The 17,894-nt window shown below is 43.4% G+C and overlaps 60 non-coding genes across 60 annotated transcripts; all 60 read right to left on the minus strand.

The window, feature by feature from the left end:
* Window positions 1-101: 101 nt before the first annotated feature.
* TRNAR-UCG (transfer RNA arginine (anticodon UCG)) lies at window positions 102-174 on the minus strand. Its single transcript has one exon. It is a non-coding gene; the product is annotated as a tRNA-Arg (tRNA).
* A 71-nt stretch (window positions 175-245) lies between these two features.
* TRNAR-UCG (transfer RNA arginine (anticodon UCG)) lies at window positions 246-318 on the minus strand. Its single transcript has one exon. It is a non-coding gene; the product is annotated as a tRNA-Arg (tRNA).
* Window positions 319-677: 359 nt separating this feature from the next.
* Window positions 678-750, minus strand: TRNAR-UCG (transfer RNA arginine (anticodon UCG)). The gene has a single exon. It is a non-coding gene; the product is annotated as a tRNA-Arg (tRNA).
* A 71-nt stretch (window positions 751-821) lies between these two features.
* TRNAR-UCG (transfer RNA arginine (anticodon UCG)) lies at window positions 822-894 on the minus strand. Its single transcript has one exon. It is a non-coding gene; the product is annotated as a tRNA-Arg (tRNA).
* A 215-nt stretch (window positions 895-1,109) lies between these two features.
* TRNAR-UCG (transfer RNA arginine (anticodon UCG)) lies at window positions 1,110-1,182 on the minus strand. The gene has a single exon. It is a non-coding gene; the product is annotated as a tRNA-Arg (tRNA).
* Window positions 1,183-1,253: 71 nt separating this feature from the next.
* TRNAR-UCG (transfer RNA arginine (anticodon UCG)) lies at window positions 1,254-1,326 on the minus strand. The gene has a single exon. It is a non-coding gene; the product is annotated as a tRNA-Arg (tRNA).
* A 215-nt stretch (window positions 1,327-1,541) lies between these two features.
* Window positions 1,542-1,614, minus strand: TRNAR-UCG (transfer RNA arginine (anticodon UCG)). The gene has a single exon. It is a non-coding gene; the product is annotated as a tRNA-Arg (tRNA).
* Window positions 1,615-1,829: 215 nt separating this feature from the next.
* TRNAR-UCG (transfer RNA arginine (anticodon UCG)) lies at window positions 1,830-1,902 on the minus strand. The gene has a single exon. It is a non-coding gene; the product is annotated as a tRNA-Arg (tRNA).
* A 215-nt stretch (window positions 1,903-2,117) lies between these two features.
* On the minus strand, window positions 2,118-2,190 carry TRNAR-UCG (transfer RNA arginine (anticodon UCG)). The gene has a single exon. It is a non-coding gene; the product is annotated as a tRNA-Arg (tRNA).
* Window positions 2,191-2,261: 71 nt separating this feature from the next.
* TRNAR-UCG (transfer RNA arginine (anticodon UCG)) lies at window positions 2,262-2,334 on the minus strand. The gene has a single exon. It is a non-coding gene; the product is annotated as a tRNA-Arg (tRNA).
* Window positions 2,335-2,405: 71 nt separating this feature from the next.
* On the minus strand, window positions 2,406-2,478 carry TRNAQ-UUG (transfer RNA glutamine (anticodon UUG)). The gene has a single exon. It is a non-coding gene; the product is annotated as a tRNA-Gln (tRNA).
* Window positions 2,479-2,549: 71 nt separating this feature from the next.
* On the minus strand, window positions 2,550-2,622 carry TRNAR-UCG (transfer RNA arginine (anticodon UCG)). Its single transcript has one exon. It is a non-coding gene; the product is annotated as a tRNA-Arg (tRNA).
* A 214-nt stretch (window positions 2,623-2,836) lies between these two features.
* On the minus strand, window positions 2,837-2,909 carry TRNAQ-UUG (transfer RNA glutamine (anticodon UUG)). The gene has a single exon. It is a non-coding gene; the product is annotated as a tRNA-Gln (tRNA).
* Window positions 2,910-2,980: 71 nt separating this feature from the next.
* On the minus strand, window positions 2,981-3,053 carry TRNAR-UCG (transfer RNA arginine (anticodon UCG)). Its single transcript has one exon. It is a non-coding gene; the product is annotated as a tRNA-Arg (tRNA).
* Window positions 3,054-3,268: 215 nt separating this feature from the next.
* Window positions 3,269-3,341, minus strand: TRNAR-UCG (transfer RNA arginine (anticodon UCG)). Its single transcript has one exon. It is a non-coding gene; the product is annotated as a tRNA-Arg (tRNA).
* A 215-nt stretch (window positions 3,342-3,556) lies between these two features.
* On the minus strand, window positions 3,557-3,629 carry TRNAR-UCG (transfer RNA arginine (anticodon UCG)). Its single transcript has one exon. It is a non-coding gene; the product is annotated as a tRNA-Arg (tRNA).
* A 215-nt stretch (window positions 3,630-3,844) lies between these two features.
* TRNAR-UCG (transfer RNA arginine (anticodon UCG)) lies at window positions 3,845-3,917 on the minus strand. Its single transcript has one exon. It is a non-coding gene; the product is annotated as a tRNA-Arg (tRNA).
* A 71-nt stretch (window positions 3,918-3,988) lies between these two features.
* Window positions 3,989-4,061, minus strand: TRNAR-UCG (transfer RNA arginine (anticodon UCG)). The gene has a single exon. It is a non-coding gene; the product is annotated as a tRNA-Arg (tRNA).
* A 71-nt stretch (window positions 4,062-4,132) lies between these two features.
* TRNAR-UCG (transfer RNA arginine (anticodon UCG)) lies at window positions 4,133-4,205 on the minus strand. The gene has a single exon. It is a non-coding gene; the product is annotated as a tRNA-Arg (tRNA).
* Window positions 4,206-5,140: 935 nt separating this feature from the next.
* Window positions 5,141-5,213, minus strand: TRNAR-UCG (transfer RNA arginine (anticodon UCG)). Its single transcript has one exon. It is a non-coding gene; the product is annotated as a tRNA-Arg (tRNA).
* A 359-nt stretch (window positions 5,214-5,572) lies between these two features.
* Window positions 5,573-5,645, minus strand: TRNAR-UCG (transfer RNA arginine (anticodon UCG)). Its single transcript has one exon. It is a non-coding gene; the product is annotated as a tRNA-Arg (tRNA).
* A 71-nt stretch (window positions 5,646-5,716) lies between these two features.
* TRNAQ-UUG (transfer RNA glutamine (anticodon UUG)) lies at window positions 5,717-5,789 on the minus strand. Its single transcript has one exon. It is a non-coding gene; the product is annotated as a tRNA-Gln (tRNA).
* A 358-nt stretch (window positions 5,790-6,147) lies between these two features.
* TRNAR-UCG (transfer RNA arginine (anticodon UCG)) lies at window positions 6,148-6,220 on the minus strand. The gene has a single exon. It is a non-coding gene; the product is annotated as a tRNA-Arg (tRNA).
* A 71-nt stretch (window positions 6,221-6,291) lies between these two features.
* Window positions 6,292-6,364, minus strand: TRNAQ-UUG (transfer RNA glutamine (anticodon UUG)). The gene has a single exon. It is a non-coding gene; the product is annotated as a tRNA-Gln (tRNA).
* A 71-nt stretch (window positions 6,365-6,435) lies between these two features.
* TRNAR-UCG (transfer RNA arginine (anticodon UCG)) lies at window positions 6,436-6,508 on the minus strand. Its single transcript has one exon. It is a non-coding gene; the product is annotated as a tRNA-Arg (tRNA).
* Window positions 6,509-6,722: 214 nt separating this feature from the next.
* TRNAR-UCG (transfer RNA arginine (anticodon UCG)) lies at window positions 6,723-6,795 on the minus strand. The gene has a single exon. It is a non-coding gene; the product is annotated as a tRNA-Arg (tRNA).
* A 215-nt stretch (window positions 6,796-7,010) lies between these two features.
* TRNAR-UCG (transfer RNA arginine (anticodon UCG)) lies at window positions 7,011-7,083 on the minus strand. Its single transcript has one exon. It is a non-coding gene; the product is annotated as a tRNA-Arg (tRNA).
* Window positions 7,084-7,154: 71 nt separating this feature from the next.
* Window positions 7,155-7,227, minus strand: TRNAR-UCG (transfer RNA arginine (anticodon UCG)). The gene has a single exon. It is a non-coding gene; the product is annotated as a tRNA-Arg (tRNA).
* A 71-nt stretch (window positions 7,228-7,298) lies between these two features.
* On the minus strand, window positions 7,299-7,371 carry TRNAR-UCG (transfer RNA arginine (anticodon UCG)). Its single transcript has one exon. It is a non-coding gene; the product is annotated as a tRNA-Arg (tRNA).
* A 791-nt stretch (window positions 7,372-8,162) lies between these two features.
* TRNAR-UCG (transfer RNA arginine (anticodon UCG)) lies at window positions 8,163-8,235 on the minus strand. The gene has a single exon. It is a non-coding gene; the product is annotated as a tRNA-Arg (tRNA).
* Window positions 8,236-8,306: 71 nt separating this feature from the next.
* On the minus strand, window positions 8,307-8,379 carry TRNAQ-UUG (transfer RNA glutamine (anticodon UUG)). Its single transcript has one exon. It is a non-coding gene; the product is annotated as a tRNA-Gln (tRNA).
* Window positions 8,380-8,450: 71 nt separating this feature from the next.
* TRNAR-UCG (transfer RNA arginine (anticodon UCG)) lies at window positions 8,451-8,523 on the minus strand. The gene has a single exon. It is a non-coding gene; the product is annotated as a tRNA-Arg (tRNA).
* Window positions 8,524-8,737: 214 nt separating this feature from the next.
* TRNAR-UCG (transfer RNA arginine (anticodon UCG)) lies at window positions 8,738-8,810 on the minus strand. Its single transcript has one exon. It is a non-coding gene; the product is annotated as a tRNA-Arg (tRNA).
* A 215-nt stretch (window positions 8,811-9,025) lies between these two features.
* Window positions 9,026-9,098, minus strand: TRNAR-UCG (transfer RNA arginine (anticodon UCG)). Its single transcript has one exon. It is a non-coding gene; the product is annotated as a tRNA-Arg (tRNA).
* Window positions 9,099-9,169: 71 nt separating this feature from the next.
* Window positions 9,170-9,242, minus strand: TRNAR-UCG (transfer RNA arginine (anticodon UCG)). Its single transcript has one exon. It is a non-coding gene; the product is annotated as a tRNA-Arg (tRNA).
* A 71-nt stretch (window positions 9,243-9,313) lies between these two features.
* On the minus strand, window positions 9,314-9,386 carry TRNAR-UCG (transfer RNA arginine (anticodon UCG)). The gene has a single exon. It is a non-coding gene; the product is annotated as a tRNA-Arg (tRNA).
* A 791-nt stretch (window positions 9,387-10,177) lies between these two features.
* Window positions 10,178-10,250, minus strand: TRNAR-UCG (transfer RNA arginine (anticodon UCG)). The gene has a single exon. It is a non-coding gene; the product is annotated as a tRNA-Arg (tRNA).
* A 71-nt stretch (window positions 10,251-10,321) lies between these two features.
* TRNAR-UCG (transfer RNA arginine (anticodon UCG)) lies at window positions 10,322-10,394 on the minus strand. Its single transcript has one exon. It is a non-coding gene; the product is annotated as a tRNA-Arg (tRNA).
* Window positions 10,395-10,465: 71 nt separating this feature from the next.
* On the minus strand, window positions 10,466-10,538 carry TRNAR-UCG (transfer RNA arginine (anticodon UCG)). The gene has a single exon. It is a non-coding gene; the product is annotated as a tRNA-Arg (tRNA).
* Window positions 10,539-11,473: 935 nt separating this feature from the next.
* TRNAR-UCG (transfer RNA arginine (anticodon UCG)) lies at window positions 11,474-11,546 on the minus strand. The gene has a single exon. It is a non-coding gene; the product is annotated as a tRNA-Arg (tRNA).
* A 214-nt stretch (window positions 11,547-11,760) lies between these two features.
* TRNAL-UAG (transfer RNA leucine (anticodon UAG)) lies at window positions 11,761-11,833 on the minus strand. The gene has a single exon. It is a non-coding gene; the product is annotated as a tRNA-Leu (tRNA).
* Window positions 11,834-12,048: 215 nt separating this feature from the next.
* TRNAR-UCG (transfer RNA arginine (anticodon UCG)) lies at window positions 12,049-12,121 on the minus strand. Its single transcript has one exon. It is a non-coding gene; the product is annotated as a tRNA-Arg (tRNA).
* Window positions 12,122-12,192: 71 nt separating this feature from the next.
* Window positions 12,193-12,265, minus strand: TRNAR-UCG (transfer RNA arginine (anticodon UCG)). Its single transcript has one exon. It is a non-coding gene; the product is annotated as a tRNA-Arg (tRNA).
* Window positions 12,266-12,336: 71 nt separating this feature from the next.
* TRNAR-UCG (transfer RNA arginine (anticodon UCG)) lies at window positions 12,337-12,409 on the minus strand. Its single transcript has one exon. It is a non-coding gene; the product is annotated as a tRNA-Arg (tRNA).
* Window positions 12,410-12,480: 71 nt separating this feature from the next.
* Window positions 12,481-12,553, minus strand: TRNAR-UCG (transfer RNA arginine (anticodon UCG)). The gene has a single exon. It is a non-coding gene; the product is annotated as a tRNA-Arg (tRNA).
* Window positions 12,554-13,631: 1,078 nt separating this feature from the next.
* TRNAR-UCG (transfer RNA arginine (anticodon UCG)) lies at window positions 13,632-13,704 on the minus strand. The gene has a single exon. It is a non-coding gene; the product is annotated as a tRNA-Arg (tRNA).
* Window positions 13,705-14,063: 359 nt separating this feature from the next.
* TRNAQ-UUG (transfer RNA glutamine (anticodon UUG)) lies at window positions 14,064-14,136 on the minus strand. The gene has a single exon. It is a non-coding gene; the product is annotated as a tRNA-Gln (tRNA).
* Window positions 14,137-14,495: 359 nt separating this feature from the next.
* Window positions 14,496-14,568, minus strand: TRNAR-UCG (transfer RNA arginine (anticodon UCG)). Its single transcript has one exon. It is a non-coding gene; the product is annotated as a tRNA-Arg (tRNA).
* A 215-nt stretch (window positions 14,569-14,783) lies between these two features.
* On the minus strand, window positions 14,784-14,856 carry TRNAR-UCG (transfer RNA arginine (anticodon UCG)). Its single transcript has one exon. It is a non-coding gene; the product is annotated as a tRNA-Arg (tRNA).
* A 215-nt stretch (window positions 14,857-15,071) lies between these two features.
* TRNAR-UCG (transfer RNA arginine (anticodon UCG)) lies at window positions 15,072-15,144 on the minus strand. The gene has a single exon. It is a non-coding gene; the product is annotated as a tRNA-Arg (tRNA).
* Window positions 15,145-15,358: 214 nt separating this feature from the next.
* Window positions 15,359-15,431, minus strand: TRNAR-UCG (transfer RNA arginine (anticodon UCG)). The gene has a single exon. It is a non-coding gene; the product is annotated as a tRNA-Arg (tRNA).
* A 71-nt stretch (window positions 15,432-15,502) lies between these two features.
* On the minus strand, window positions 15,503-15,575 carry TRNAQ-UUG (transfer RNA glutamine (anticodon UUG)). Its single transcript has one exon. It is a non-coding gene; the product is annotated as a tRNA-Gln (tRNA).
* A 215-nt stretch (window positions 15,576-15,790) lies between these two features.
* On the minus strand, window positions 15,791-15,863 carry TRNAR-UCG (transfer RNA arginine (anticodon UCG)). Its single transcript has one exon. It is a non-coding gene; the product is annotated as a tRNA-Arg (tRNA).
* A 359-nt stretch (window positions 15,864-16,222) lies between these two features.
* On the minus strand, window positions 16,223-16,295 carry TRNAR-UCG (transfer RNA arginine (anticodon UCG)). Its single transcript has one exon. It is a non-coding gene; the product is annotated as a tRNA-Arg (tRNA).
* A 71-nt stretch (window positions 16,296-16,366) lies between these two features.
* Window positions 16,367-16,439, minus strand: TRNAR-UCG (transfer RNA arginine (anticodon UCG)). Its single transcript has one exon. It is a non-coding gene; the product is annotated as a tRNA-Arg (tRNA).
* Window positions 16,440-16,510: 71 nt separating this feature from the next.
* On the minus strand, window positions 16,511-16,583 carry TRNAR-UCG (transfer RNA arginine (anticodon UCG)). The gene has a single exon. It is a non-coding gene; the product is annotated as a tRNA-Arg (tRNA).
* Window positions 16,584-16,654: 71 nt separating this feature from the next.
* TRNAR-UCG (transfer RNA arginine (anticodon UCG)) lies at window positions 16,655-16,727 on the minus strand. Its single transcript has one exon. It is a non-coding gene; the product is annotated as a tRNA-Arg (tRNA).
* A 359-nt stretch (window positions 16,728-17,086) lies between these two features.
* On the minus strand, window positions 17,087-17,159 carry TRNAR-UCG (transfer RNA arginine (anticodon UCG)). The gene has a single exon. It is a non-coding gene; the product is annotated as a tRNA-Arg (tRNA).
* A 215-nt stretch (window positions 17,160-17,374) lies between these two features.
* Window positions 17,375-17,447, minus strand: TRNAR-UCG (transfer RNA arginine (anticodon UCG)). The gene has a single exon. It is a non-coding gene; the product is annotated as a tRNA-Arg (tRNA).
* Window positions 17,448-17,518: 71 nt separating this feature from the next.
* On the minus strand, window positions 17,519-17,591 carry TRNAR-UCG (transfer RNA arginine (anticodon UCG)). Its single transcript has one exon. It is a non-coding gene; the product is annotated as a tRNA-Arg (tRNA).
* Between the last annotated feature and the right edge of the window lie 303 nt (window positions 17,592-17,894).

Genomic DNA, 17,894 nt, shown 5'->3' on the forward strand with positions numbered 1-17,894 from the left:
CAGACGCCTTATCCATTATGCAACGTGGACGGTGCTATGACGTAATCAGACTTTGTATAAAAAATGTAAGCTGAACAATGTAGGGTAATCGTTATGAAGCTCGTCCGCGGCAGGACTCGAACCTGCAATCTTCTGATTCGAAGTCAGACGCCTTATCCATTAGGCCACGTGGATGGTGTTATGACGTATTCAGACATTGTATAAACAAAGTGAGCTAAACAATCTAGGGAAATCATTATGAAGCTCGTCCGCGGCAGGACTCGAAACTGCAATCTTCTGATTCGAAGTCAGACGCCTTATCCATTAGGCCACGTGGACGGTGTTATAACGTAATCAGACATTTTATAAAAAATGTAAGCTAAACAATCTAGGGAAATCATTATGAAGCTCGTCCGCGGCAGGACTCGAACCTGCAATCTTCTGATTCAAAGTCAGACGCCTTATACATTATGCAACGTGGACGGTGTTATGACGTAATCAGACATTGTATAAAAAATGTAAGCTAAACAATCTAGGGAAATCATTATGAAGCTCGTCCGCGGCAGGACTCGAACATGCTATCTTCTGATTCGAAATCAGACGCCTTATCCATTAGGCCACGTGGACTGTGTTATGACGTAATCAGACATTGTATAAAAAGTGTAAGCTAAACAATCTAGGGAAATCATTATGAAGCTCGTCCGCGGCAGGACTCGATCCTGCAATCTTCTGATTCGAAGTCAGACGCCTTATCCATTAGGCCACGTGGACGGCGTTATGACGTAATCAGACATTGTATAAAAAATGTAAGCTAAACAGTCTAGGGAAATCATTATGAAGCTCGCCCGCGGCAGGACTCGAACCTGCAATCTTCTGATTCGAAGTCAGACGCCTTATCCATTCGGCCACGTGGACTTTGTTATGACGTAATCAGACATTGTATAAAAAATGTAAGCTAAACAATCTAGGGAAATCATTATGAAGCTCGTCCGCGGCAGTACTCGAACTTGCAATCTTCTGATTCGAAGTCAGACGCCTTATCCATTAGGCCACGTGGACGGTGTTATCACGTAATCAGACATTGTATAAAAAATGTAAGCTTAACAATCTAGGGTAATCGATATGAAGCTCGTCCGCGGCAGGACTCGAACCTGCAATCTTCCGATTCGAAGTCAGACGCCATATCCATTAGGCCACGTGGACGGTGTTATGACGTAATCAGACATTGTATAAAAAATGTAAGCTAAACAATCTAGGGAAATCATTATGAAGCTCGTCCGCGGCAGGACTCGAACCTGCAATCTTCTGATTCGAAGTCAGACGCCTTATCAATTAGGCCACGTGGACGGTGTAATGACGTAATCAGACATTGTATAAAAAATGTAAGCGTAAAAATCTAGGGTAATCGTTATGAAGCTCGTCCGCGGCTGGACTCGAACCTGCAATCTTCCGATTCGAAGTCAGACGCCTTATCCATTAGGCCACGTGGACGATGTTATGACGTAATCAGACATTGTATAAAAAATGTAAGCTAAACAATCTAGGGAAATCATTATGAAGCTCGTCCGCGGCAGGACTCGAACCTGCAATCTTCTGATTCGAAGTCAGAAGCCTTATCCATTAGGCCACGTGGACGGTGTTATGACGTATTCAGACATTGTATAAAAAAAGTGAGCTAAACAATCTAGGGAAATCATTATGAAGCTCGTCCGCGGCAGGACTCGAACCTGCAACCTTCTGAATCGAAATCAGACGCGTTATCCATTAGGCCACGTGGACGGTGTTATGACGTAATCAGACATTGTATAAAAAATGTAAGCTAAACAATCTAGGGTAATCGTTATGAAGCTCGTCCGCGGCAGGACTCGAACCTGCAATCTTCTGATTCGAAGTCAGACGCCTTATCCAATAGGCCACGTGGACTGTGTTATGACGTAATCAGACATTGTATAAAAAATGTAAGCTAAACAATCTAGGGAAATCATTATGAAGCTCGTCCGCTGCAGGACTCGAACCTGCAATCTTCTGAATCGAAGTCAGACGCCTTATCCATTATGCAACGTGGACGGTGCTACGACGTAATCAGACATTGTATAAAAAATGTGAGCTAAACTATCTAGGGTTATCGTTATGAAGCTCGTCCGCGGCAGGACTCGAACCTGCAATCTTCTGATTCGAAGTCAGACGCCTTATCCATTAGGCCACGTGGACGGTGTTGTGACGTAATCAGATATTGTATAAAAAATGTAAGCTAAACAATCTAGGGTAATCGTTATGAAGCTCGTCCACGGCAGGACTCGAACCTGCAATCTTCTGATTCGAAGTCAGACGCCTTATCCATTAGGCCACGTGGACGGTGTTATGACGTAATCAGACATTGTATAAAAAATGTAAGCTAAACAATCTAGGGAAATCATTGTGAAGCTCGTCCGCGGCAGGACTCGAACCTGCAATTTTCTGATTCAAAGTCAGACGCCTTATCCATTAGGCCACGTGGATGGTGTTATGACGTATTCAGACATTGTATAAAAAAAGTGAGCTAAACAATCTAGGGAAATCAATATGCAGCTCGTCCACGGCAGGACTCGAACATGCAATCTTCTGATTCGAAATCAGACGCCTTATCCATTAGGCCACGTGGACTGTGTTATGACGTAATCAGACATTGTATAAAAAGTGTAAGCTAAACAATCTAGGGAAATCATTATGAAGCTCGTCCGCGGCAGGTTCGAACCTGCAATCTTCTGATTCGAAGTCAGACGCCTTATCCATTCGGCCACGTGGACGGTGTTATGACGTAATCAGACATTGTATAAAAAATGTAAGCTAAACAATCTAGGGAAATCATTGTGAAGCTCGTCCGCGGCAGGACTCGAACCTGCAATTTTCTGATTCAAAGTCAGACGCCTTATCCATTAGGCCACGTGGACTGTGTTATGACGTAATCAGACATTGTATAAACAAAGTGAGCTAAACAATCTAGGGAAATCATTATGCAGCTCGTCCACGGCAGGACTCGAACATGCAATCTTCTGATTCGAAATCAGACGCCTTATCCATTAGGCCACGTGGACTGTGTTATGACGTAATCAGACATTGTATAAAAAGTGTAAGCTAAACAATCTAGGGAAATCATTATGAAGCTCGTCCGCGGCAGGACTCGATCCTGCAATCTTCTGATTCGAAGTCAGACGCCTTATCCTTTAGGCCACGTGGACGGTGTTATGACGTAATCAGACATTGTATAAAAAATGTAAGCTAAACAGTCTAGGGAAATCATTATGAAGCTCGCCCGCGGCAGGACTCGAACCTGCAATCTTCTGATTCGAAGTCAGACGCCTTATCCATTCGGCCACGTGGACTTTGTTATGACGTAATCAGACATTGTATAAAAAATGTAAGCTAAACAATCTAGGGAAATCATTATGAAGCTCGTCCGTGGCAGGACTCGAACTTGCAATCTTCTGATTCGAAGTCAGACGCCTTATCCATTAGGCCACGTGGACGATGTTATGATGTAATCAGACATTGTATAAAAAATGTAAGCTAAACAATCTAGGGAAATCATTATGAAGCTCGTCCGCGGCAGGACTCGAACCTGCAATCTTCCGATTCGAAGTCAGACGCCTTATCCATTAGGCCACGTGGACGATGTTATGATGTAATCAGACATTGTATAAAAAATGTAAGCTAAACAATCTAGGGAAATCATTATGAAGCTCGTCCGCGGCAGGACTCGAACCTGCAATCTTCTGATTCGAAGTCAGACGCCTTATCCATTATGCAACGTGGACGATGTTATGATGTAATCAGACATTGTATAAAAAATGTAAGCTAAACAATCTAGGGAAATCATTATGAAGCTCGTCCGCGGCAGGACTCGAACCTGCAATCTTCCGATTCGAAGTCAGACGCCTTATCCATTAGGCCACGTGGACGATGTTATGATGTAATCAGACATTGTATAAAAAATGTAAGCTAAACAATCTAGGGTAATCGTTATGAAGCTCGTCCGCGGCAGGACTCGAACCTGCAATCTTCCGATTCGAAGTCAGACGCCTTATCCATTAGGCCACGTGGACGATGTTATGATGTAATCAGACATTGTATAAAAAATGTAAGCTAAACAATCTAGGGAAATCATTATGAAGCTCGTCCGCGGCAGGACTCGAACCTGCAATCTTCTGATTCGAAGTCAGACGCCTTATCCATTCGGCCACGTGGACTTTGTTTTGACGTAATCAGACATTGTATAAAAAATGTAAGCTAAACAATCTAGGGAAATCATTATGAAGCTCGTCCGCGGCAGGACTCGAACTTGCAATCTTCTGATTCGAAGTCAGACGCCTTATCCATTAGGCAACGTGGACGGTGTTATCACGTAATCAGACATTGTATAAAAAATGTAAGCTTAACAATCTAGGGTAATCGATATGAAGCTCGTCCGTGGCAGGACTCGAACCTGCAATCTTCCGATTCGAAGTCAGACGCCATATCCATTAGGCCACGTGGACGGTGTTATGACGTAATCAGACATTGTATAAAAAATGTAAGCTAAACAATCTAGGGAAATCATTATGAAGCTCGTCCGCGGCAGGACTCGAACATGCAATCTTCTGATTCGAAATCAGACGCCTTATCCATTATGCAACGTGGACGGTGTTAAGACGTAATCAGACATTGTATAAAAAATGTAAGTTAAACAATCTATGGTAATAGTTATGAAGCTCTACTGCGGCAGGACTCGAACCTGCAATCTTCTGATTCGAAGTCAGACGCCTTATCCATTAGGCCACGTGGACGGTGTTGGGACATAATCAGACATTGTATAAAAAATGTAAGCTAAACAATCTAGGGTAATCGTTATGAAGCTCGTCCGCGGCAGGACTCGAATTTGCAATCTTCTGATTCGAAGTCAGACGCCTTATCCATTAGGCCACGTGGACGGTGTTATGACGTAATCAGACATTGTATAAAAAAAGTGAGCTAAACAATCTAGGGAAATCATTATGAAGCTCGTCCGCGGCAGGACTCGAACCTGCAACCTTCTGAATCGAAATCAGACGCGTTATCCATTAGGCCACGTGGACGGTGTTATGACGTAATCAGACATTGTATAAAAAATGTAAGCTAAACAATCTAGGGTAATCGTTATGAAGCTCGTCCGCGGCAGGACTCGAACCTGCAATCTTCTGATTCGAAGTCAGACGCCTTATCCAATAGGCCACGTGGACTGTGTTATGACGTAATCAGACATTGTATAAAAAATGTAAGCTAAACAATCTAGGGAAATCATTATGAAGCTCGTCCGCTGCAGGACTCGAACCTGCAATCTTCTGAATCGAAGTCAGACGCCTTATCCATTATGCAACGTGGACGGTGCTACGACGTAATCAGACATTGTATAAAAAATGTGAGCTAAACAATCTAGGGTTATCGTTATGAAGCTCGTCCGCGGTAGGAGTCGAACCTGCAATCTTCTGATTCGAAGTCAGACGCCTTATCCATTAGGCCACGTGGACGGTGTTGTGACGTAATCAGATATTGTATAAAAAATGTAAGCTAAACAATCTAGGGTAATCGTTATGAAGCTCGTCCACGGCAGGACTCGAACCTGCAATCTTCTGATTCGAAGTCAGACGCCTTATCCATTAGGCCACGTGGACGGTGTTATGACGTAATCAGACATTGTATAAAAAATGTAAGCTAAACAATCTAGGGAAATCATTGTGAAGCTCGTCCGCGGCAGGACTCGAACCTGCAATTTTCTGATTCAAAGTCAGACGCCTTATCCATTAGGCCACGTGGATGGTGTTATGACGTATTCAGACATTGTATAAAAAAAGTGAGCTAAACAATCTAGGGAAATCAATATGCAGCTCGTCCACGGCAGGACTCGAACATGCAATCTTCTGATTCGAAATCAGACGCCTTATCCATAAGGCCACGTGGACTGTGTTATGACGTAATCAGACATTGTATAAAAAGTGTAAGCTAAAAAATCTAGGGAAATCATTATGAAGCTCGTCCGCGGCAGGTTCGATCCTGCAATCTTCTGATTCGAAGTCAGACGCCTTATCCTTTAGGCCACGTGGACGGTGTTATGACGTAATCAGACATTGTATAAAAAATGTAAGCTAAACAGTCTAGGGAAATCATTATGAAGCTCGCCCGCGGCAGGACTCGAACCTGCAATCTTCTGATTCGAAGTCAGACGCCTTATCCATTCGGCCACGTGGACGGTGTTATGACGTAATCAGACATTGTATAAAAAATGTAAGCTAAACAATCTAGGGAAATCATTGTGAAGCTCGTCCGCGGCAGGACTCGAACCTGCAATTTTCTGATTCAAAGTCAGACGCCTTATCCATTAGGCCACGTGGACTGTGTTATGACGTAATCAGACATTGTATAAACAAAGTGAGCTAAACAATCTAGGGAAATCATTATGCAGCTCGTCCACGGCAGGACTCGAACATGCAATCTTCTGATTCGAAATCAGACGCCTTATCCATTAGGCCACGTGGACTGTGTTATGACGTATTCAGACATTGTATAAAAAGTGTAAGCTAAACAATCTAGGGAAATCATTATGAAGCTCGTCCGCGGCAGGTTCGATCCTGCAATCTTCTGATTCGAAGTCAGACGCCTTATCCTTTAGGCCACGTGGACGGTGTTATGACGTAATCAGACATTGTATAAAAAATGTAAGCTAAACAGTCTAGGGAAATCATTATGAAGCTCGCCCGCGGCAGGACTCGAACCTGCAATCTTCTGATTCGAAGTCAGACGCCTTATCCATTCGGCCACGTGGACTTTGTTATAACGTAATCAGACATTGTATAAAAAATGTAAGCTAAACAATCTAGGGAAATCATTATGAAGCTCGTCCGTGGCAGGACTCGAACCTGCAATCTTCCGATTCGAAGTCAGACGCCATATCCATTAGGCCACGTGGACGGTGTTATGACGTAATCAGACATTGTATAAAAATTGTAAGCTAAACAATCTAGGGTAATCGTTATGAAGCTCGTCCGCGGCAGGACTCGAACCTGCAATCTTCCGATTCGAAGTCAGACGCCTTATCCATTAGGCCACGTGGACGATGTTATGATGTAATCAGACATTGTATAAAAAATGTAAGCTAAACAATCTAGGGAAATCATTATGAAGCTCGTCCGCGGCAGGACTCGAACCTGCAATCTTCTGATTCGAAGTCAGACGCCTTATCCATTCGGCCACGTGGACTTTGTTATGACGTAATCAGACATTGTATAAAAAATGTAAGCTAAACAATCTAGGGAAATCATTATGAAGCTCGTCCGCGGCAGGACTCGAACTTGCAATCTTCTGATTCGAAGTCAGACGCCTTATCCATTAGGCCACGTGGACGGTGTTATCACGTAATCAGACATTGTATAAAAAATGTAAGCTTAACAATCTAGGGTAATCGATATGAAGCTCGTCCGTGGCAGGACTCGAACCTGCAATCTTCCGATTCGAAGTCAGACGCCATATCCATTAGGCCACGTGGACGGTGTTATGACGTAATCAGACATTGTATAAAAAATGTAAGCTAAACAATCTAGGGAAATCATTATGAAACTCGTCCGCGGCAGGACTCGAACATGCAATCTTCTGATTCGAAATCAGACGCCTTATCCATTACGCAACGTGGACGGTGTTAAGACGTAATCAGACATTGTATTAAAAATGTAAGTTAAACAATCTAGGGTAATAGTTATGAAGCTCTACCGCGTCAGGACTCGAACCTGCAATCTTCTGATTCGAAGTCAGACGCCTTATCCATTAGGCCACGTGGACGGTGTTATCACGTAATCAGACATTGTATAAAAAATGTAAGCTTAACAATCTAGGGTAATCGATATGAAGCTCGTCCGTGGCAGGACTCGAATTTGCAATCTTCTGATTCGAAGTCAGACGCCTTATCCATTAGGCCACGTGGACGGTGTTATGACGTATTCAGACATTGTATAAAAAGTGTAAGCTAAACAATCTAGGGAAATCATTATGAAGCTCGTCCGTGGCAGGACTCGAACCTGCAATCTTCCGATTCGAAGTCAGACGCCATATCCATTAGGCCACGTGGACGGTGTTATGACGTAATCAGACATTGTATAAAAAATGTAAGCTAAACAATCTAGGGTAATCGTTATGAAGCTCGTCCGCGGCAGGACTCGAACCTGCAATCTTCCGATTCGAAGTCAGACGCCTTATCCATTAGGCCACGTGGACGATGTTATGATGTAATCAGACATTGTATAAAAAATGTAAGCTAAACAATCTAGGGAAATCATTATGAAGCTCGTCCGCGGCAGGACTCGAACCTGCAATTTTCTGATTCAAAGTCAGACGCCTTATCCATTCGGCCACGTGGACTGTGTTATGACGTAATCAGACATTGTATAAACAAAGTGAGCTAAACAATCTAGGGAAATCATTATGCAGCTCGTCCACGGCAGGACTCGAACATGCAATCTTCTGATTCGAAATCAGACGCCTTATCCATTAGGCCACGTGGACTGTGTTATGACGTATTCAGACATTGTATAAAAAGTGTAAGCTAAACAATCTAGGGAAATCATTATGAAGCTCGTCCGCGGCAGGTTCGATCCTGCAATCTTCTGATTCGAAGTCAGACGCCTTATCCTTTAGGCCACGTGGACGGTGTTATGACGTAATCAGACATTGTATAAAAAATGTAAGCTAAACAGTCTAGGGAAATCATTATGAAGCTCGCCCGCGGCAGGACTCGAACCTGCAATCTTCTGATTCGAAGTCAGACGCCTTATCCATTCGGCCACGTGGACTTTGTTATAACGTAATCAGACATTGTATAAAAAATGTAAGCTAAACAATCTAGGGAAATCATTATGAAGCTCGTCCGTGGCAGGACTCGAACCTGCAATCTTCCGATTCGAAGTCAGACGCCATATCCATTAGGCCACGTGGACGGTGTTATGACGTAATCAGACATTGTATAAAAAATGTAAGCTAAACAATCTAGGGTAATCGTTATGAAGCTCGTCCGCGGCAGGACTCGAACCTGCAATCTTCCGATTCGAAGTCAGACGCCTTATCCATTAGGCCACGTGGACGATGTTATGATGTAATCAGACATTGTATAAAAAATGTAAGCTAAACAATCTAGGGAAATCATTATGAAGCTCGTCCGCGGCAGGACTCGAACCTGCAATCTTCTGATTCGAAGTCAGACGCCTTATCCATTCGGCCACGTGGACTTTGTTATGACGTAATCAGACATTGTATAAAAAATGTAAGCTAAACAATCTAGGGAAATCATTATGAAGCTCGTCCGCGGCAGGACTCGAACTTGCAATCTTCTGATTCGAAGTCAGACGCCTTATCCATTAGGCCACGTGGACGGTGTTATCACGTAATCAGACATTGTATAAAAAATGTAAGCTTAACAATCTAGGGTAATCGATATGAAGCTCGTCCGTGGCAGGACTCGAACCTGCAATCTTCCGATTCGAAGTCAGACGCCATATCCATTAGGCCACGTGGACGGTGTTATGACGTAATCAGACATTGTATAAAAAATGTAAGCTAAACAATCTAGGGAAATCATTATGAAACTCGTCCGCGGCAGGACTCGAACATGCAATCTTCTGATTCGAAATCAGACGCCTTATCCATTACGCAACGTGGACGGTGTTAAGACGTAATCAGACATTGTATTAAAAATGTAAGTTAAACAATCTAGGGTAATAGTTATGAAGCTCTACCGCGTCAGGACTCGAACCTGCAATCTTCTGATTCGAAGTCAGACGCCTTATCCATTAGGCCACGTGGACGGTGTTATCACGTAATCAGACATTGTATAAAAAATGTAAGCTTAACAATCTAGGGTAATCGATATGAAGCTCGTCCGTGGCAGGACTCGAATTTGCAATCTTCTGATTCGAAGTCAGACGCCTTATCCATTAGGCCACGTGGACGGTGTTATGACGTATTCAGACATTGTATAAAAAGTGTAAGCTAAACAATCTAGGGAAATCATTATGAAGCTCGTCCGTGGCAGGACTCGAACCTGCAATCTTCCGATTCGAAGTCAGACGCCATATCCATTAGGCCACGTGGACGGTGTTATGACGTAATCAGACATTGTATAAAAAATGTAAGCTAAACAATCTAGGGTAATCGTTATGAAGCTCGTCCGCGGCAGGACTCGAACCTGCAATCTTCCGATTCGAAGTCAGACGCCTTATCCATTAGGCCACGTGGACGATGTTATGATGTAATCAGACATTGTATAAAAAATGTAAGCTAAACAATCTAGGGAAATCATTATGAAGCTCGTCCGCGGCAGGACTCGAACCTGCAATCTTCTGATTCGAAGTCAGACGCCTTATCCATTCGGCCACGTGGACTTTGTTATGACGTAATCAGACATTGTATAAAAAATGTAAGCTAAACAATCTAGGGAAATCATTATGAAGCTCGTCCGCGGCAGGACTCGAACTTGCAATCTTCTGATTCGAAGTCAGACGCCTTATCCATTAGGCCACGTGGACGGTGTTATCACGTAATCAGACATTGTATAAAAAATGTAAGCTTAACAATCTAGGGTAATCGATATGAAGCTCGTCCGTGGCAGGACTCGAACCTGCAATCTTCCGATTCGAAGTCAGACGCCATATCCATTAGGCCACGTGGACGGTGTTATGACGTAATCAGACATTGTATAAAAAATGTAAGCTAAACAATCTAGGGAAATCATTATGAAACTCGTCCGCGGCAGGACTCGAACATGCAATCTTCTGATTCGAAATCAGACGCCTTATCCATTACGCAACGTGGACGGTGTTAAGACGTAATCAGACATTGTATTAAAAATGTAAGTTAAACAATCTAGGGTAATAGTTATGAAGCTCTACCGCGTCAGGACTCGAACCTGCAATCTTCTGATTCGAAGTCAGACGCCTTATCCATTAGGCCACGTGGACGGTGTTATCACGTAATCAGACATTGTATAAAAAATGTAAGCTTAACAATCTAGGGTAATCGATATGAAGCTCGTCCGTGGCAGGACTCGAATTTGCAATCTTCTGATTCGAAGTCAGACGCCTTATCCATTAGGCCACGTGGACGGTGTTATGACGTATTCAGACATTGTATAAAAAGTGTAAGCTAAACAGTCTAGGGAAATCATTATGAAGCTCGTCCGCGGCAGGACACGAACCTGCAATCTTCTGTTTCGAAGTCAGACGCCTTATCCATTAGGCCACGTGGACTGTGTTATGACGTAATCAGACATTGTATAAAAAATGTAAGTTAAACAATCTAGGGAAATCATTATGAAGCTCGTCCGCTGCAGTACTCGAACCTGCAATCTTCTGATTCGAAGTCAGATGCCTTATCCATTAGGCCACGTGGATGGTGTTTTGACGTATTCAGACATTGTATAAACAAAGTGAGCTAAACAATCTAGGGAAATCATTATGAAGCTCGTCCGCGGCAGGACTCGAACCTGCAATCTTCTGATTCGAAGTCAGACGCCTTATCCACTAGGCCGCGTGGACTGTGTTATGACGTAATCAGACATTGTATAAAAAGTGTAAGCTAAACAATCTAGGGAAATCATTATGAAGCTCGTCCGCGGCAGGTTCGATCCTGCAATCTTCTGATTCGAAGTCAGACGCCTTATCCTTTAGGCCACGTGGACGGTGTTATGACGTAATCAGACATTGTATAAAAAATGTAAGCTAAACAGTCTAGGGAAATCATTATAAAGCTCGCCCGCGGCAGGACTCGAACCTGCAATCTTCTGATTCTAAGTCAGACGCCTTATCCATTCGGCCACGTGGACGGTGTTATGACGTAATCAGACATTGTATAAAAAGTGTAAGCTAAACAATCTAGGGAAATCATTATGAAGCTCGTCCGCGGCAGGACTCGATCCTGCAATCTTCTGATTCGAAGTCAGACGCCTTATCCTTTAGGCCACGTGGACGGTGTTATGACGTAATCAGACATTGTATAAAAAATGTAAGCTAAACAGTCTAGGGAAATCATTATGAAGCTCGCCCGCGGCAGGACTCGAACCTGCAATCTTCTGATTCGAAGTCAGACGCCTTATCCATTCGGCCACGTGGACTTTGTTATGACGTAATCAGACATTGTATAAAAAATGTAAGCTAAACAATCTAGGGAAATCATTATGAAGCTCGTCCGCGGCAGGACTCGAACTTGCAATCTTCTGATTCGAAGTCAGACGCCTTATCCATTAGGCCACGTGGACGGTGTTATCACGTAATCAGACATTGTATAAAAAATGTAAGCTTAACAATCTAGGGTAATCGATATGAAGCTCGTCCGCGGCAGGACTCGAACCTGCAATCTTCTGATTCGAAGTCAGACGCCTTATCCATTCGGCCACGTGGACTTTGTTATGACGTAATCAGACATTGTATAAAAAATGTAAGCTAAACAATCTAGGGAAATCATTATGAAGCTCGTCCGCGGCAGGACTCGAACTTGCAATCTTCTGATTCGAAGTCAGACGCCTTATCCATTAGGCCACGTGGACGGTGTTATCACGTAATCAGACATTGTATAAAAAATGTAAGCTAAACAATCTAGGGTAATCGATATGAAGCTCGTCCGTGGCAGGACTCGAACCTGCAATCTTCCGATTCGAAGTCAGACGCCATATCCATTAGGCCACGTGGACGGTGTTATGACGTAATCAGACATTGTATAAAAAATGTAAGCTAAACAATCTAGGGAAATCATTATGAAGCTCGTCCGCGGCAGGACTCGAACATGCAATCTTCTGATTCGAAATCAGACGCCTTATCCATTATGCAACGTGGACGGTGTTAAGACGTAATCAGACATTGTATAAAAAATTTAAGTTAAACAATCTAGGGTAATAGTTATGAAGCTCTACCGCGGCAGGACTCGAACCTTCAATCTTCTGATTCGAAGTCAGACGCCTTATCCATTAGGCCACGTGGACGGTGTTGGGACATAATCAGACATTGTATAAAAAATGTAAGCTAAACAATCTAGGGTAATCGTTATGAAGTTCGTCCGCGGCAGGACTCGAATTTGCAATCTTCTGATTCGAAGTCAGACGCCTTATCCATTAGGCCACGTGGACGGTGTTATGACGTAATCAGACATTGTATAAAAAATGTAAGTTAAACAATCTAGGGAAATCATTATGAAGCTCGTCCGCTGCAGGACTCGAACCTGCAATCTTCTGATTCGAAGTCAGACGCCTTATCCATTAGGCCACGTGGATGGTGTTATGACGTATTCAGACATTGTATAAACAAAGTGAGCTAAACAATCTAGGGAAATCATTATGAAGCTCGTCCGCGGCAGGACTCGAACCTGCAATCTTCTGATTCGAAGTCAGACGCCTTATCCACTATGCCGCGTGGACTGTGTTATGACGTAATCAGACATTGTATAAAAAGTGTAAGCTAAACAATCTAGGGAAATCATTATGAAGCTCGTCCGCGGCAGGTTCGATCCTGCAATCTTCTGATTCGAAGTCAGACGCCTTATCCTTTAGGCCACGTGGACGGTGTTATGACGTAATCAGACATTGTATAAAAAATGTAAGCTAAACAGTCTAGGGAAATCATTATGAAGCTCGCCCGCGGCAGGACTCGAACCTGCAATCTTCTGATTCGAAGTCAGACGCCTTATCCATTCGGCCACGTGGACTGTGTTATGACGTAATCAGACATTGTATAAAAAGTGTAAGCTAAACAATCTAGGGAAATCATTATGAAGCTCGTCCGCGGCAGGACTCGATCCTGCAATCTTCTGATTCGAAGTCAGATGCCTTATCCTTTAGGCCACGTGGACGGTGTTATGACGTAATCAGACATTGTATAAAAAATGTAAGCTAAACAGTCTAGGGAAATCATTATGAAGCTCGCCCGCGGCAGGACTCGAACCTGCAATCTTCTGATTCGAAGGCAGACGCCTTATCCATTCGGCCACGTGGACGGTGTTATGACGTAATCAGACATTGTATAAAAAATGTAAGCTAAACAATCTAGGGAAATCATTGTGAAGCTCGTCCGCGGCAGGACTCGAACCTGCAATTTTCTGATTCAAAGTCAGACGCCTTATCCATTAGGCCACGTGGACTGTGTTATGACGTAATCAGACATTGTATAAAAAGTGTAAGCTAAACAATCTAGGGAAATCATTATGAAGCTCGTCCGCGGCAGGACTCGATCCTGCAATCTTCTGATTCGAAGTCAGACGCCTTATCCTTTAGGCCACGTGGACGGTGTTATGACGTAATCAGACATTGTATAAAAAATGTAAGCTAAACAGTCTAGGGAAATCATTATGAAGCTCGCCCGCGGCAGGACTCGAACCTGCAATCTTCTGATTCGAAGTCAGACGCCTTATCCATTCGGCCACGTGGAATTTGTTATGACGTAATCAGACATTGTATAAAAAATGTAAGCTAAACAATCTAGGGAAATCATTATGAAGCTCGTCCGCGGCAGGACTCGAACTTGCAATCTTCTGATTCGAAGTCAGACGCCTTATCCATTAGGCCACGTGGACGGTGTTATCACGTAATCAGACATTGTATAAAAAATGTAAGCTAAACAATCTAGGGAAATCATTATGAAGCTCGTCCGCGGCAGGACTCGAACCTGCAATCTTCTGATTCGAAGTCAGACGCCTTATCCATTATGCAACGTGGACGGTGTTATGACGTAATCAGACATTGTATAAAAAGTGTAAGCTAAACAGTCTAGGGAAATCATTATGAAGCTCGTCCGCGGCAGGACACGAACCTGCAATCTTCTGATTCGAAGTCAGACGCCTTATCCATTAGGCCACGTGGACTGTGTTATGACGTAATCAGACATTGTATAAAAAATGTAAGTTAAACAATCTAGGGAAATCATTATGAAGCTCGTCCGCTGCAGGACTCGAACCTGCAATCTTCTGATTCGAAGTCAGACGCCTTATCCATTAGGCCACGTGGATGGTGTTATGACGTATTCAGACATTGTATAAACAAAGTGAGCTAAACAATCTAGGGAAATCATTATGAAGCTCGTCCGCGGCAGGACTCGAACCTGCAATCTTCTGATTCGAAGTCAGACGCCTTATCCACTAGGCCGCGTGGACTGTGTTATGACGTAATCAGACATTGTATAAAAAGTGTAAGCTAAACAATCTAGGGAAATCATTATGAAGCTCGTCCGCGGCAGGTTCGATCCTGCAATCTTCTGATTCGAAGTCAGACGCCTTATCCTTTAGGCCACGTGGACGGTGTTATGACGTAATCAGACATTGTATAAAAAATGTAAGCTAAACAGTCTAGGGAAATCATTATGAAGCTCGCCCGCGGCAGGACTCGAACCTGCAATCTTCTGATTCGAAGTCAGACGCCTTATCCATTCGGCCACGTGGACGGTGTTATGACGTAATCAGACATTGTATAAAAAATGTAAGCTAAACAATCTAGGGAAATCATTGTGAAGCTCGTCCGCGGCAGGACTCGAACCTGCAATTTTCTGATTCAAAGTCAGACGCCTTATCCATTAGGCCACGTGGACTGTGTTATGACGTAATCAGACATTGTATAAAAAGTGTAAGCTAAACAATCTAGGGAAATCATTATGAAGCTCGTCCGCGGCAGGACTCGATCCTGCAATCTTCTGATTCGAAGTCAGACGCCTTATCCTTTAGGCCACGTGGACGGTGTTATGACGTAATCAGACATTGTATAAAAAATGTAAGCTAAACAGTCTAGGGAAATCATTATGAAGCTCGCCCGCGGCAGGACTCGAACCTGCAATCTTCTGATTCGAAGTCAGACGCCTTATCCATTCGGCCATGTGGACTTTGTTATGACGTAATCAGACATTGTATAAAAAATGTAAGCTAAACAATCTAGGGAAATTATTATGAAGCTCGTCCGCGGCAGGACTCGAACTTGTAATCTTCTGATTCGAAGTCAGACGCCTTATCCATTAGGCCACGTGGACGGTGTTATCACGTAATCAGACATTGTATAAAAAATGTAAGCTTAACAATCTAGGGTAATCGATATGAAGCTCGTCCGTGGCAGGACTCGAACCCGCAATCTTCCGATTCGAAGTCAGACGCCATATCCATTAGGCCACGTGGAAGGTGTTATGACGTAATCAGACATTGTATAAAAAATGTAAGCTAAACAATCTAGGGAAATCATTATGAAGCTCGTCCGCGGCAGGACTCGAACCTGCAATCTTCTGATTCGAAGTCAGACGCCTTATCAATTAGGCCACGTGGACGGTGTAATGGCGTAATCAGACATTATATAAAAAATGTAAGCGTAACAATCTAGGGTAATCGTTATGAAGCTCGTCCGCGGCAGGACTCGAACCTGCAATCTTCCGATTCGAAGTCAGACGCCTTATCCATTAGGCCACGTGGACGATGTTATGACGTAATCAGACATTGTATAAAAAATGTAAGCTAAACAATCTAGGGAAATCATTATGAAGCTCGTCCGCGGCAGGACTCGAACCTGCAATCTTCTGATTCGAAGTCAGACGCCTTATCCATTCGGCCACGTGGACTTTGTTATGACGTAATCAGACATTGTATAAAAAATGTAAGCTAAACAATCTAGGGAAATCATTATGAAGCTCGTCCGCGGCAGGACTCGAACTTGCAATCTTCTGATTCGAAGTCAGACGCCTTATCCATTAGGCCACGTGGACGGTGTTATCACGTAATCAGACATTGTATAAAAAATGTAAGCTTAACAATCTAGGGTAATCGATATGAAGCTCGTCCGTGGCAGGACTCGAACCTGCAATCTTCCGATTCGAAGTCAGACGCCTTATCCATTAGGCCACGTGGACGGTGTTATGACGTAATCAGACATTGTATAAAAAATGTAAGCTAAACAATCTAGGGAAATCATTATGAAGCTCGTCCGCGGCAGGACTCGAACATGCAATCTTCTGATTCGAAATCAGACGCCTTATCCATTATGCAACGTGGACGATGTTATGACGTAATAAGACATTGTATAAAAAATGTAAGCTAAACAATCTAGGGAAATCATTATGAAGCTCGCCCGCGGCAGGACTCGAACCTGCAATCTTCTGATTCGAAGTCAGACGCCTTATCCATTCGGCCACGTGGACTGTGTTATGACGTAATCAGACATTGTATAAAAAGTGTAAGCTAAACAACCTAGGGAAATCATTATGAAGCTCGTCCGCGGCAGGACTCGATCCTGCAATCTTCTGATTCGAAGTCAGACGCCTTATCCTTTAGGCCACGTGGACGGTGTTATGACGTAATCAGACATTGTATAAAAAATGTAAGCTAAACAGTCTAGGGAAATCATTATGAAGCTCGCCCGCGGCAGGACTCGAACCTGCAATCTTCTGATTCGAAGTCAGACGCCTTATCCATTCGGCCACGTGGACTTTGTTATGACGTAATCAGACATTGTATAAAAAATGTAAGCTAAACAATCTAGGGAAATCATTATGAAGCTCGTCCGCGGCAGGACTCGAACTTGCAATCTTCTGATTCGAAGTCAGACGCCTTATCCATTAGGCCACGTGGACGGTGTTATCACGTAATCAGACATTGTATAAAAAATGTAAGCTTAACAATCTAGGGTAATCGATATGAAGCTCGTCCGTGGCAGGACTCGAACCTGCAATCTTCCGACTCGAAGTCAGACGCCATATCCATTAGGCCACGTGGACGGTGTTATGATGTAATCAGACATTGTATAAAAAATGTAAGCTAAACAATCTAGGGAAATCATTATGAAGCTCGTCCGCGGCAGGACCCGAACCTGCAATCTTCTGATTCGAAGTCAGACCCCTTATCCATTCGGCCACGTGGACTTTGTTATGACGTAA

The sequence above is a fragment of the Leiobunum rupestre genome, chromosome 9 (assembly GCF_980474605.1).
Source record: "Leiobunum rupestre chromosome 9, qqLeiRupe1.1.hap1, whole genome shotgun sequence".
Taxonomy (NCBI): domain Eukaryota; kingdom Metazoa; phylum Arthropoda; class Arachnida; order Opiliones; family Sclerosomatidae; genus Leiobunum; species Leiobunum rupestre.